Below are 10,218 nucleotides of genomic sequence, written 5' to 3'. Positions count from 1 at the left end.
TTAAACTTCTATTGCCGTAGTTGCAGAATCGTCGTAGCAATTTTAGCATATTCACCGACCGCTTTTCTAGTTTAGGCTGAGCACGTACTTCGAAATAATCTTCAAAGACCCAATGATGCTGCGTGAGTATTTTCTTGGGAGGCGAACTGATCGCTTTTGGCTTTCGAAATACGAGTACATCAAAATTAGGGATGATAGTCTGGAATCAGATGTAATTTGAATAAAATTTTATTATAGCTACCCACCAATTGATTGTGGTAGATAAATATTAGAGAGAAGTAGCATTTTGCTCTTAGAAGAACAAAACTACTTCAAACTGACACAAGTAGCAGTAATTATACATAACCATATACTATGAATTTACTCATATATTAATTTCATGTTTTTTTTTTAGTTTTAGAAGTATATCACGATATTTATAAACGCATAAAAAAGCAATAGACACTATAAAAAGGTGCCAGGTCATCCAAATCATTACATGCCCTAATTTAGTAAAGCAGTGTCCATTAGAAGACTGAGGAAAAATGACTATCTAATTTTATATAAAAGTGCTGAAAAAATAACGAATGTATTCAATTGAAGTTACTTTTTCCAAACCAGCTCATAGTCTGATAGTGATTGGCTTTTTGATAAAATAGTAAAAGGCGAAAGAAAGAAAAAAAAGAAAATTTGGTATTTTTTTAGGCTCTATTTGTGTTTTTTAATAATAACAAATCGCGCTTGTATCATTTGTATTCTTTAGGTATTGCTGCTTTCTTATTCAACGACCAGTATTAAATGTATAGTATGGGCTCTCTTGTAGGTAAGCACAGATTCCCAAAGTTTTTAGTGTCTTGACCCCATGGGTTTTGCCACAGACCTATAGACCTTATAATACTTGTGTATAAGGTTTATGCATAGACTCCCCCTTACCCGAAATACATTTTCGGGTAAGTGAAAAATTTAATTATTAACATTACTCAGTAACATTACTAAACCCACTTTCTAGTGCTTATTGTACAACCAACAGTCTCAAAAAGCTAAATAATATAGCCAAGTCTTTCAATAGTGAGAAAATAAGCTCAATCATATAGCGACAACAAATTGAATGTCTACTTAAACTACAACTTACACATTTTTATGAGAAACTAGGTGTACCTGGTCACTTTTTGCCGTGATTTAGTTTAAATAAAAAAAAAATTGAACAAAGATTCGTAATTGTTACATTTAGTTTAACGTTACAACCATGTGTTCAACAATTTACCTCTTCAACAATTTGTCTATGAATTTACCTATTAACTTGTTGATCAATCTACCATTTTACCGGCTTACCAATTTACCTGTCAACCTATTTACCTATCAACCTGTTCATCAATCCACCATTTTACCGGCCTACAAATTTACCTGTCATCTCGTTCGACATGTCTACCAATTAACCTGTCAACCTTTTTATTTGTCTACATATTCGTCTGTCTACCAGTTCTCTTTTCTACCATTTTACATATCCTTCAATTTACCTGTCCACCAGTTTACCTTTATAAATTCTTTAATTCACCTTATTTATTTACGCATTATGAAAAATTTGAGATCAAATTGATTCTACGTCTAAGTTAGAAAACGTTTCTATGTAAAAAAGGCTGTTTTTAGGGTTTTTCCGGCAATTATTCGATCTTTTCTGGCCGTGAGAACCATTCTTGAACTTCACGAATATTTAAAAAAAAGAACTGGCCAAATTGGTCCAGGCGTTGTTGAGTTATGCGGTTACTAACACATTTTGCGATTCATTTTTATATTATAGATAACAATATTTACTTTATAGTTCTATTTATAAATTTTGTATATGACATTTTATTATAGATATAGTAAATATATATTAAGGTGGTGTATTTTGATTCACTTCCATAGACCCTCATTTTTATTTCGTAAACCCCATTCAAAATTGTTTCAAGTTTATAGACAGTTTTATAAACGTTTACTTTTCAAATAAAAACTGTCTTGATAATTTTAGTCAATAATATCAAATATAATTTTTTTTACAACTTGTAACTTAAAGATATTTGATGATACAAAGATAATTATACTAAATTACAAAATATACACATAAGAATCAAAAATATAGAAAAAAATTTTGCAATGCAAAAAATACTCTGACTGCAATCTCCCTCAAAAATAGATACTAATTTTCTGAAATTTTGCTAAGTAGATTTGTGATTTTGTTAGTTTATCTTTGCGCGTTAAAAAATTACATCAGCATTAGTGGCGTGTACAAATTTTAGGTGAAGACCATATGGTACATAAATAAGACATAGATAAAATCCTAAGGCAGTATTTTTTCGAACTTAACTGTATCACGTCCCTCCACAGTTGCCATAAAAAATCTGCGTGTCGAACATGAACGCAATATGCCACCGCTGACATAGTTATTTTCACGCATGATATTTTCAATATCAAGTATCTTTAGTGCGCGATTTATTACCACATAACAGGCAATTCTAATCCATATATCATATTTTCTGTCGACGCATGCCTTCTTTTCCAATTTTCCCTTCGTGAATGTCTCAATCTTGAACACTTTTCATCTCGACTTTGTTCTAGGAATGTGATTCGAACCCTAAGTTGATGGTGAAACTATTTTTTAAGGAAATAAAGTGGCGGCAAAGGAAAGAAAAACTAGCTGTAAGTGGAATTCTGTCTTAAGGCAATTAAGGCATCGTGCCTTAAGGCAAATTGCTGGAACTTCCCGTACCAAAATTTTTTTTTTAAAAACGATTAAGATTTTTGAAAAAAATTTACTTTGAAAAAATAAGATTTTTGAGAAACTATATATTGGACAAAAAATTACTTTTTTTTGAAAAAAAAAAATTTTTTTTATTTTTTTTTTAAAAAAAAAAATGTTTTATTTTATTTTGACATATTTTGGAAGATCTAAACTTTTTTTCAGAGCAATCGTACTGCTTTAACTGCATAAAGACGAAATATCAAAGCCCGTAAGCGCCGCGTCGCCGTCTAACGCGTAAACATTGGTACGGAACCCATAGAAATGTAAAAAAAATTTATACTTATTGTTAAAATCTCTATAAAATATTTGATAATTTGATGTGCATATGTCTAATGATCATTTTTGACCGCCAAATGGCATTTTTTTTTACTTTTTTCATCAGATCTCCGAAACCGTTAGACCTGCCTTCATGAAAATTTGATCAATTCTTTATCTTGTCAATACAAGTAAAATGTTTTTTAAAATATTCAAATCGGACGCTCCGTTCTCTTAAAAACTGAGTTACCGTTTTCGGCACTTTTTGCCCCGTATCTTTGGAACGGCTAGACCTGCTTTCGCCAAAAACTAATCAGCACGTCTCCTTATTAATACGAATCGAATGTTTTTTGAATTATTCAAATCGGTTGATCCGTGTTCCCGAAATCGTCGACGAAAATTTGTATCCGCACATACATACACACACGCACATACATACATACATACATACATACATACATACATACATACATACACACACACACACACACACACACACATACATCCATTTTTTCTAAGGTATGCCAAAATGTTCAGAAACCTCTGAAACGTAAAGATATATAAACATTTTCATTTTCGATTTTTTTGCGATTACTATAACTTGCCCTACGGGAAGTTAAAAAATCAAACTTAGATCGAAGGTAACGATTTGAGTTAATCTATCATTTAGCAATTTGTATAAGCATAAAATATAATTATATTATTATTTGTTATCTGTAAATAATAAATAGACGGGTGATTTGCCTGTAGGAAAGTTCCGTCCGTTGAATTAAACTTCAACTCAAATTAGAAAAAAATTGTGTAATATATTTTCCTTTGCTATTTTGTAGTGTGAGTTTCAATTGGAAGCATATTTATTATTTATATTTTTAAGTGAAAATTGATATCGCTATTGCCTTGTATCAGGTTGTCCAGACCGTCGGCTTCAAACTATTAACTATACCTCATGTTAGTTTATCCTGATACAAAATAAATATGTATCTTCAAACATATTTATCTAATGCAATCTACTTTATATAATCAAAAAATTTCGCACTCGGTAGACACGTGTTATAGTAACCAAAATTTCACCCTAAAAAGACTATAGGGGAGGAAGGCAACGGACCGTATTGTAATATCATTCAATATTACTTTATTCTATATATTGATATTGCCTAGGATGATATGAATATAGGATGAACTGCATATAGAAATTCAATTTTAGATTACAAAACTGTCACAACAGAAAAATGTGCAAGTCGAATTCCATTAGTATTAGTGAAGTTAGATAATGCTATTTTTAATAAAATAATTGCATCTAGGTATTAATGGAATTATGATAGGAGTTTTTCGACAAGACCCAAAACTAATTTTAATTATTTTATATACATAAAAACAAAAAATAATGGTAAAATTTTTAATTAACAATTTGCTTACTAATCACGATAATTGGTTTCTATTTTGTATAGACATATTTTTATTTTTTTAAATTATTTTAAACATGGCTCTTTCATATTAATGACAAATAAAAGAAACCAAAAACAAAATATTCTGTTTAAAAAATATTATTTTTATGATATCAATTTATTTAGATTCTAAAAGCTATATTTTGATTATATGATTTTAAATTAAATATTAATACTATTACAATTAGTGAAATAGAGTGAGTGAAATATTATAAAGTTAAAATTTCTTTCATAAATAAATAATTCGACACAGCTTTAGAACCTTTAGTTTTACAACCACGAGGTTCTGGGTTCAAAGCCCAGTGCTCGGTGCAATATTGAATCAAGCAGTAGTGATAGCATAAAAAGCAGTAACGATAAAAATAAAGTTTTTTTTTTAAGTTAAATGCCCGTAATACATGTTTTGGTGTCAACAAATTGGTAAGTAAAAAATATTGAATTGTGATAAAAATATATCTGTAATACTAATAAATAATTAAGTTCTAACAACAATTTGTGAAAAGTAAACGATTAGTACCTACGTACCTAAAAGCTTTGATCAAAAATCAGATTGTAATTTTCATTTAAGGTAATTCGATCAAATTATTTATTGTGTTAATTACAATATTTATCAAGTATTAGAAATTAATATGGAATTGGTTATCTGTTTGATTGCTAATGTTTTCTTCTCACTGTTAAAACTTTAATCTACTAACTGGACCAAACAATAGTAAAACTTGCAACACAAAATTATGATTGAATGTAACTAATTGTTGTAGAAAATTTTATTTGAGACTATCAATAAGGTAACAGTTACTACTAGAAAATATAATAAAATAATGACACTAGAAGATAGGCCCTAGAAGAAATTTTAGGCAAAATAGAAAATTTTACTTGAGTTTCAATACATTTAGAAATACTGAATACAATAGAAACTTCTTCAAATTTGGTTGTTAAATACTGAATGTTTCATTTCAATTAAATCTTGTTGTTTTTTTTTGATAATAAAATTACTTTAAAGTAACTCGAAATTTAACAACTTAGCCCTCTATGGGCCTGCGTAACTTTCCGGTCAAATTCCGAAATTTCTAATATTTTACCAAATAATTAAATCTATTCGAGAAGTATAGTACAAATTTTAATTCTATAACGTTGTCAAGATAACAAATATTAATATTTATGACCTTTTCTAGGCTTTTCAACTTGAAATAACAATTTCACACACACGTGTGCAAACATTATAGGTAGCTGTGACTTGAAAATCACATAATTCATTAATACCAAAAACTTTGATTTAAATAATATTAACTTCCCCTAGGAGATTTTATTTTATTTATTTTTTTTAACGATTTATATAAGTTTTTTTGGCGGTGGATACTATAGTCTTATAGATCATACTTAAATATTATGGCCACGACAATAAGTGGTTGAATTTTAAAAATATGTCAAAGTTTACATTTTGTATCGTTTTTTGGCATTTGTCAAAATTAGAACTTTCATCGACGTTCATTTTTGAAATAAACGGTTAAGATTTTTATCTAAACATCTAAATTCCAATTTCGATTGATTAAGTCAATTCTTACACATTTTGGGAAGTCCACGCAACTTGCCTTAAGGCTAAATGCTACTTTTAACTAGTTTGTTATGCATTTGTACATATAGACTTATCATTGATCTATTATATTGGTTTCACTATTATTTTGAATCTTTAACTATTATTTTGAATATCAGCCCAGAGAGAATTTATTATTGACACGATAGAAGTAAATATAGCAATTATGCATTCCCAAACATTAATTAGCACTAACATCCACTTGATGTGAATCCCATGTACTAACTCGAATTCGTTAAACATCTAGCAATAGGTCCATGTCAAATGTCAGTATATTCACATATCACCCAAGTTTTGCTTTATTAAAGTTAACCGTGTGTTTCGTCCAACATTCATGTGCTCTCCACCGTAATCTGTCTGGCAAACTAATGTAAGAAGTTCACATGTCCATGTAAACTGTCGACAACAATCGCGGCTAAGTTTATTCCATGTGACTCCAAATTAACTTCTCAGTCAGAAGACGAAATTAGTAAACATGGCAAGCGGGCCCAGTAAATGACTTACGTGTCTAGTGTCCGTGGAGACGAAATATTTAACTAAATTAAACTAGAAGTGTATATTGGTATGTTCATTTGTAAATTTTAGATTAGAGAGACTACTCGAAGTAATTATGAAAATTTACATTTATATTTTACATGCTCAAGGTATCAAATGAAGAAGTGCTGAGGAAAGCGGGTGAAGAAAGAGCACGATTATGAGAAGGAAACTGGATTGGATCCATATTGCAAAAAGAGTACCTACTATGCAACGTCGACGAAGGTAAAATAGAGGGACTAAAAGAACTAAAAAGAAAAGGCATGGAGACGATTGAATGATGGAGATCTTGAAGAAAAAATAAAGGAAACTGAAAGCCAAAGCATAGAACCAGCAAGCATGAAATCAAAAGTTTTGAAAAGTAAATGCATAAAAGTATATAAAAATGTTAATATTGGTATTGGTAGTTATAAAATTATGTGATTAAGTGATTAAAATTACTTATAATTTTTTCATAAGTTTTTACAGGTACGTAATATTTTAGGATGTTCATTGAAACCATAAACAATATCATAATAAAATTAAAAAAAAGAAAAATAAAAAATTATGTACTAACTGATATCTTTTAACTAGTTTTTGAACTTTTATAATCGGTTCAGAATTGATTAAAACGAAGATGAAATATTTTAAATTTTTTCATAATAATTATAAAGAAACGGCTGCGATTATCGCCCAAATCTAATCAACACAAATCCTAATCGAGTTACATTTGATGGCTTTTAACTTTAACGAGAATTTAATTATTGCTCATATACACACACATACTTATTTCAATTCTGATCACAAGCGATTTAGAATGATTTGAAACCTTCAAAAAAAAAATCACAAAACTGGGAAATAGTATTTTCTGGCAAAAACATAAAGCGCTTTTGTATGTTAAATAAATTTAATAAAATAGTTGAAACTATAAAATAGTAGTTCTTTAAAAAATTTAAATAATTTTATACAATTAGTATTATTTGACATTATGCCTAAAAACAAATTTCTGGCACTTCTATTATTATGAACAAATTATATATGAACATGTGTATGAAAATCTTGCATAGTTTGATAATTTTAATTTTTTATACAATATTAAGTTCTATTTCAAATAATATCAAAGCGAACAAACAAATTCTTTCATAATTAAAAATATATTTTGGTTAAAAGATTGCTACGATATTTCATATCAGAGTAACTGAGATACAGTAGGTATGTTTGAACTATTTCAAATAATGCAAAAAAATTTAGAAAAGTTGCAAAAATGAAACAAAACTTGAAAATTTTGTCTTATCCCTAAATGATTCGTAACGCTTGGATTTCTTAAATATACACACTCTTAAATATATACCACCAAAAATAATTATAGTTTAGTGTTTAGTAATTTAAATCTTTTGGTTTTAGTATAATATGAAAATTTAAAATATTTCTGAATTAGAATAAAAGATCAGTAATAATATTTTGTCCTAAATAAATAAATAAACTTTCTTGTCCCAAGAAATAAACTTAAAATTTCCTCGCATGTTGCTTTGATATCCAAAATGTAGTAAAAACTATATAATAACGTAACGTATATATAAATAACATACTTGAATAAATGATGAATCACAAAAATATTTAACCATGAATATTGTTCTTAAAAAATTAACAATTGAAATTATACTAATTCATAAAATTTAAAACAAAAATAAATCCACATTTTCCTCGGAGTTTTGATAACATTAGAATAAAATAAAGTGGAATATAAATCGAATAAACCCTTTGAGTGTTACGTCGGGCTTAGAAGTATATTCTGCAAATGTTGTTTTTCGTAGTCTTTTCGATTGAGACAACCATTGACGTGAACCAATCTTTTATATCCCTTTTTATATCGCCGGCAAACTTTTTATACATCTCTTACTCCATCGAATTTTACTGGCAAAACTTTTTTATAATCAAAATAAAATACTGTGGAAGTAGAACGAGCGGGCTTTGAAACAGATAGCAAAACAAGCAATGGAATATAGAGAACGTCATCATCATATTTGTATAAAAGTTAAGAAAATGTTTTTATTTTATGTGAACGGTATGACTAAATTATTTACAATAATATGAAGTTTTAATTTTTTATGGGAAATTTAATTCTTACGGTCATAATGTAATATTTGATTTAACGTTTAATAATCGCCTTTACAATCATTATATCACTGCTAGTTTTAGTGGTTGGTCAGGAAAACAAATCGTCTACACCATTGGTTTCAAAATATTATTCTAAGAAAGAGAAGAAAAAATCTTGAAAATGAAATTGCAATCTCAATAATTTTACCTTACATTAGCTTGTAAAAAATCATTGGAAACAGAGTAATTTCAAACACTGTTCTTATAATATCGTATCAAAATTATAGATAATATTTAGTTTTCTTATATTTTTGTTTATTTTTTTTATATTTTAACAAAATAGTTTGTGATAGAGATATCGTTCTGCTCAGAAATGGTTTTTAAGATCATTATATTATTAGTGTTTAATCTAACTTCATTCACAATTCGTAAATGATAAAAAAATATTTTAAATAGGTAAATAGATTATTTAAAAAGAACATAAAAAATGAATAAAAATGATAATATATGCAACCTTTGAATGTTATTATTCATTATTAATTTTTCAATATTGATCATTTGTTTTTATTTTAAGTGACTGATTCTATACTTCTATAAAATAATAGATTTTATCGTGATTGCAAATTCTTGTTGTTCAAATTCTTGTTATATATTAACAATTGCAATTTCAAATTCACATTGCAATGAGTATGAAATATTAATTAATATTAATCTAATATTCTTGATATATTTGATACGCATTAGTATTTCATTTTGGAATAAAATCAATAATGCTATCTCTCCAGTGCATTCGTTAGCATTTATAATTTTTGCAGAAGTTTTTTTATGGCAGAATGTTAATTAACAATTAGTTTATCGATTAATCATTCACAAAATAAATTTTCATACTTGGTGACAAATTCTTGAAAAACAGCAAAGAAGCACATTTTCACAATGATAGGAGTTGATTAGGTGGGAGTTTTACTGAGTATAATCTGATAGTAGTTTGTTTGATATGTGTTATTTGTTGTGATATAATTGGTTTGGTTTTCACAATATAATTGCACCAAGTGAAATTGCACCTTTGTGCCCCGCCCTACGAAATGATATTATTTATTGTTTAGTTTGCTGTCAGTAAACCTCGGTTAGGATTTCATCCGAAATGAAATTTTCCATACAAAATTTAATTTTTTAATAAACTTTTGTGGAAAGTTTGACTTTATATGTATATATATATATATATATATATATATATATATATATATGTGTGTGTATATGTATATTATACGAAGTGTCTGTTTCAAAATGTAACTCCTACTAGAAGGGTATTATATAAAAACCTTGACATTGAATAATAAGTGAAGCAGGACTGAATAAGAAAAAAAATTTAAATTTCTTTAAATAATGTAGCAGCTACACTCAAGACGTCTGAGATTCTGATGATAAAAACGAAATGAGAAAAAGTAGAGTAAAGATATATTTGTCTTTGCATACAGTGGCAGAATTCATCATAGTATTTAATATTGCTTCTTTCATTGTAATAAAAAGGTCGTCTTTCGGCCGACCTTGGGTAATAAATT

Source organism: Ctenocephalides felis, unplaced genomic scaffold (assembly GCF_003426905.1).
Source record: "Ctenocephalides felis isolate EL2017-DRISC unplaced genomic scaffold, ASM342690v1 CF-g0.4_SCAFFOLD_03571, whole genome shotgun sequence".
Taxonomy (NCBI): domain Eukaryota; kingdom Metazoa; phylum Arthropoda; class Insecta; order Siphonaptera; family Pulicidae; genus Ctenocephalides; species Ctenocephalides felis.
The sequence above is the reverse complement of the archived record's forward strand: the minus strand, read 5'-3'. Positions refer to the sequence as shown.